This window comes from Halichoerus grypus, chromosome 3, assembly GCF_964656455.1.
Source record: "Halichoerus grypus chromosome 3, mHalGry1.hap1.1, whole genome shotgun sequence".
In the NCBI taxonomy this organism is placed as follows: Eukaryota; Metazoa; Chordata; class Mammalia; order Carnivora; family Phocidae; genus Halichoerus; species Halichoerus grypus.
Genome location: NC_135714.1, coordinates 207,001,617 through 207,007,616, shown reverse-complemented (window position 1 = coordinate 207,007,616; position 6,000 = coordinate 207,001,617).

Here is a 6,000-nt window from a genome sequence, read left to right as displayed (position 1 = left end):
CTCTTTGGAGGGGGCACAGCTCTGGGATGCCTAGATTTCAGACTTCTTGTCCCAGAAATGTAAGGATGCATCTCTGCTGTTTTAAATCACCAACTCATGGTAATTTGTCACAGCAGCTCTAATAAACTAGATATACCGTTTAATCCAAGAATTCTTTTCCTAGGAATTTACTAGAGAAAAATTATCTAGATTTCCAGAAAATATCAGAAAAGTTATTAACCTCAAAATAATGGCCAAAAATTTTAGTAAGCCACTTAACATTAAAAAACAGAGGAATGTTTGAATAATACTGCACACCAGAATATTGTACTTCAAATAAAATCAACTCAAAGAATATTTTAAAAATATGGGCACATTCTCAGAAAAGAATATAAGGTGAAAAACACACTATAGTTCGCAATTTCACTTTACAAAATAAGAATAAGATGGGAAAGAAGCAAGACAAAAACAATGATTGTTTCTAGGTCATGGAATTATTTCTGGGACAAAGAGGCACCAGCCACAGCACAGTGAGACCCTCTCCCTGAGGATCAGCACAGGTCCCTAAAATATGGATCTGGTGGAAGCCAGGGACACAAGAGAGGTGATTGTTTGCTCTTCTGTGACGGCTTGCTGAACAGTGGTGGACTGAGCTCTCCCCTCAGGGGAGGAGAGAGCAGGCTGATGCCATTTTCCCCCACCCCCAACCATCAGCACTGACCAAATTCAGTGAGCAACACAGCACCCCCCCAGTGGAGGCTGGAGCCACTTACACCAAGTCCCAACTCCCTGCACCCTGTGGGCTCATTACCCAGGAGGGCAAGTCCACCTGAGAATCAGCTCAGCAGGCCCCACCCTCAGAAGACAAGTAAAAATCCCTCACTGGCACCAAGTCTACTCATCAGAGAGTCCTGCAAAGCCTCAGCTCTAGGGGAGACAGGATTTAGCCTCTTTTAAGCAGACCAAAACACACCTAAGAACTGGCTTCCTTCTTTTTTTTTAAAGCTCTTCTTAATATAGACATACTCTCAGGAGCAGGAATACAACAGGCTTTTCAAACAACCACACACAAGAAAATAGTGACCCAGACAAAATGACAAGACAGAGGAATTCACCCAAAAAGAAGGAACAGGAAGAAGTTACAACCAGGGATTTAATCAATAAAAATAAAACTGAGATGTCTGAACCAGAATTTAAAACAATAATCAAAAGGAGACTAGCTGGGCTTGACAAAAGCGTAGAAGACACCAGGGAGTCACATACCACAGAGATAGTCAGGCTGAAATAAAAAATGCTATAATTGAGATGCAAAACTAAATGGATACATTGACAATAAGGATGGAGGAAGCAGAAGAATGAATGAATCAGTGATAGAGAAGATAAAATTATGGAAAATAATGAAGCTGAAAAAAAAGAGGGAAAGAAAGGTATTGGATCATGAATGTAGACATAGGGAACTCAGTGACTCCTTAAAGTGTAATAACATTCATATCATAGGAGTCCAGAAGAAGAAGAGAAAGAAAAAGGAGAAGGTTTTTTTTGAGAAAATCATAGCTGAGAACTTCCCTAATCTGGGGAAGGAAACAGACATCAAAATCCAAGAGGCACAGAGAACTCCCAGCAAATTCAACAAAGACAAATCATCACCAAGACAAATCATAGTCAAGTTCACAAAATAAACAGACAAGGGAAGAATCCTGAAAGCAGCAAAGAGAACAAAGTCCTTAACCTACAAGGGAAGACAGATCAGGTTTGCAGCAGATCTCTCCATAGAAACTTAGCAGGCCAGAAGAGAGTGACATGATATATCCAAAGTGCTAAAGGGGAAAAATCTGCAGCCAAGGATGCTCTATCCAGCAAGGCTGTCATTCAAAATAAGAGAGATGAAGAGTTTCCCAGACTAACAAAAACTGAAGGAGTTTGTAATCATTCAACCAGCCCTGCAAGAAATATTAAAGGGGACTCTTTGAGTGGAAAAGACAGACCAAAAGCAACAAAGACTAGAAAGGACTAGAGAAAATCTCAAGAAAGTGTGACTTTGTAGGTAACACAATGGCACTAAATTCATATCTTTCAATAATCACTCCAGATGTAAACGGACTGAATGCTCCAATCCAGACATAGGATGTCAGAATGGATGAAAATACAAGACCTATCTATACGCCGCTTACAAAAGACGCATTTTAGACCCAAAGACACCTTCAGATTGAAAATGAGGGGATGAAGAAACATTTGTCATACTAATGATGTCAAAGGAAGGCCAGAGAGCCACACTTATATCAGACAAAATAGATTTTAAGCCAAAGACTGTAATAAGAGATGAAGAACAGCATTATATTACAATAAAGGGGTCTATCCAACAGGAAGATCTAACAATTATAAATATTTATGCCCCAACTTGGGAGCACAGAAATATATAAATAAAATAGTAACAAACACAAAGAAACTTGTTGATAATACAATAATTGTAGGGGACTTTAATACCCCACTCACAACAATGGACAGATCATCTAAGCAGAAGGTCAACAAAGAAACAAGGGTTTTGAATGACACACTGGACCAGATAGACTTAACAGATATATTCAGAACATTTTATCCTAAAGCAGCAGACTACACATTCCTTTCGAGTGCACATGGAACATTCTCCAGAATAAATCACATACTAAGTCACAAATCAGGCTTCTACAAGTACAAAAAGCCAGAGCTCATATAATGCATATTTTCAGACCACAATGCTATGAATCTTGAAGCCAACCACAAGAAAGAATTTGGAAAGACCTCAAATACATGGAGGTTAAAAAAAAACACCCTACTAAAGAATGAATGGGTCAACCAGGAAATTAAAGAAGAAATTAAAAAATACATGGAAACAAATGAAAACAAAAACATAATAGTCCAAAACCTCTGAGATGCAGCAAAGGTGGTTCTAAAAGAGAAGTACATTCATTGTAACACAGGCCTTCCTCAAGAAACAAAAAAAGTCTCAAATACACAACCTAACCTTATACCTGAAGGAGCTAGAAAAGGAACAGCAAATAAAGCCTAAATCCAGCAGAAAAAAGGAAATAATAAAGATTAGAGCAGAAAGCAAAATAAGCCAGAGAAAGACAAATACCATATGACTTCTCTCCTATGTGGAATTAAGAAACAAAACAGATAAACATAGGGGAAAGGAAGGAAAAATAAAATAAAATGCAAACAAAAAGGGAGGCATACCATAAGAGATTCTTAACTATAGGGAACAAACAGAGTGTTGCTGGAGGGGAGGTGGGTGGAGGGATGGGATAATTGGGTGATGGGCATTAAGGAGGGTACTGAATATAATGAGCACTGGGTGTTGTATGCAACTGATGTATCACTAAATTCTACCTCTGAAACTAATAATACAGTGTATGTTGACTAACGTGAATTTTAATAAAATTTAAAAAAATAAATTTTAAAAAATTTAAAAAAGATTAGAACAGAAATAAAAATACAGAGACGACAACAACAAAACAGATCAGATTAATGAAACTAAGAGCTGGTTCTTTGAAAGAATTTATAAAATTGATAAACCCCTAGTCAGACTTATCAAAAAGAAAAGAGAAAGGATCCAGATAAATAAAATCATGAATGAAAGAGGAGCGATCACAACCAACACTACAGAAATACAAGCAATTATAAGAGAATATTATGAAAAATTATATGCCAACAAACTGGGCAATCTGGAAGAAATGGACAATTTCCTAGAAACATACAAACTACCAAAACTGAAACAGGAAGAAATAGAAAACTTGAACAGATAGATAACCAGCAAAGAAATTGAAGCAGTAATCAAAAATCTCCCAACAAACAAGAGTCCAGGACCAGATGGCTTCCCAGGGGAATTATACCAAACATTTAAAGAAGAATTAACACCTATTCTTCTGAAACTGTTTCAAAAAATAGTAATGGAAGGAAAACCTCCAAACTCATTCTATGAGGCCAGCATTACCTTGATCCCAAAACCAGACAAAGACCCCACCGAAAAGGAGAATTACAGACCAATATCCCTGATGAACATGGATGCAAAAATTCTCAACAAGATACTAACAAATTCAACAGTACATTAAAAGAATCATTCACCATGATTAAGTGGGATTTATTCCTAAGCTGCAGGGATGGTTCAATATCCACAAATCAATCCACATGATACATCATGTTAATAAAAGAAAGAATAAGAACTATATATTCCTCTCAATAGATGCATAAAAATCATTTCATAAAGTACAACATCCATTCATGATAAAAACCCTCAGTAAATAAGGATAGATGAAACACACCTCAATAGCATGAAGGCCATATACAAAAGACCCACAGCAAATACCATCCTCAATGAGGAAATCCTGAGAGCTTTTCCTCTACAGTCAGGAAAACGACACAGATGTCCACTCTCATCGCTGTTATTGAACATAGCACTGGAAGTCCTAGTCTGAGCAATCAGAGAACAAAAACAAAGAGCATACAAATCAGCAAGGAAGAAGTCAAACTTTCACTATCTGCAGACGACATGATAGTTCTCTATGTAGAAAACTCAAAGGACTCCACCAAAAAATTCCTAGAAGTAGTACATGAATTCAGTAAAGTCACAGGATATAAAATCAGTCTACAGAAATCTGTTGCATTTCTATATACCAATAATGAAGCAGCAGAAAGAGAAAACAAGAATCGATCCTGTTTGCAATTGCACCAAAAACAATAGGTACCTAGGAATAAACCTAACCCAAGAGGTAAAAGATCTGTATGCTGAAAATTACAGAACACTTATGAAAGAAAGTGAAGAGGACAAAAAAATGGAAAAACATCCCATGCTCATGGACTGGAAGAACAAACATTGTTAAAATGTCTATAGTACCCAAAGCAATCTAGACATTCAATGCAATCCCTATTAAAATAATACCAGCATTTTTCACAGAGCTAGAACAAATAAACCTAAAATTTGTATCAAACCAGAAATGACCCCAAATAGCCAAAGCAATCTTAAAAAGGAAAAAGCAAAGCTGGAGGCATTACAATTTCAGACTTCAAGCTGTATTATAAAGCTATAGTATTCAAAACAGACACATAGATCAATGGAACAGAATAAAAAACCCAGAAATGGATCCACAACTATATGGTCAACTAATCTTCGACAAAGCAGGAAAGAATACCCAATCAAAAAAGATGGTCTCTTTGACAAATGGTGTTGGGAAAACTGGACAGCCACATTTAGAGGAATGAAACAGGACCATTCTCTTACACCAGACACAAAAATAAATTCAAAATGGTTGAAAGACCTAAATGTGAGACAGGAATCCATCAAAATCCTGGAGAAGAACACAGGCAGCAACCTCTTTGACCTTGGCTATAGCAAAATGTTACTAGACATGTCTCTGGAGGCAAGGGAAACAAAAGCAAAAATGAACTTTTGGGACTTCATCAAGACAAAATACTTCTGCACAGCAAAAGAAACAGTCCACAAAACCAAAAGACAACTGACAGAATGGGAGAAGATATTTGCAAATGACATATCAGATAAAGGGCTAGTATCCAAAATCTATAAAGAACTTATTAAACTCAACACCCAAAGAACAAATAATCCAATCAAGAAATGGGCAGAAGACATGAACAGACATTTCTGCAAAGAAGACACCCAAATGGCCAACAGACACATGAAAAAGTGCTCAACATTACTTGGCATCAGGGAAATACAAATCAAAACCTCAATGAGATACCACCTCACACCAGTCAGAATGGCTAAAATTAACAAGTCAGGAAACGACAGATGTTGGCGAGGATGCAGAGAAAGGGGAACCCTCCTACACTGTTGGTGGGAATGCAAGCTGGTGGGCAACCACTCTGGAAAACAGTATGGAGGATCCTCAAAAAGTTGAAAATAGAGCTACCCTATGATCCAGCAATTGCACAACTGGGCATTTAACCAAAGGAAACAAAAATACAGATTCAAAGGAGCACATACATCCCAATGTTTACAGCAGCATTATCAACAATAGCCAAACTATG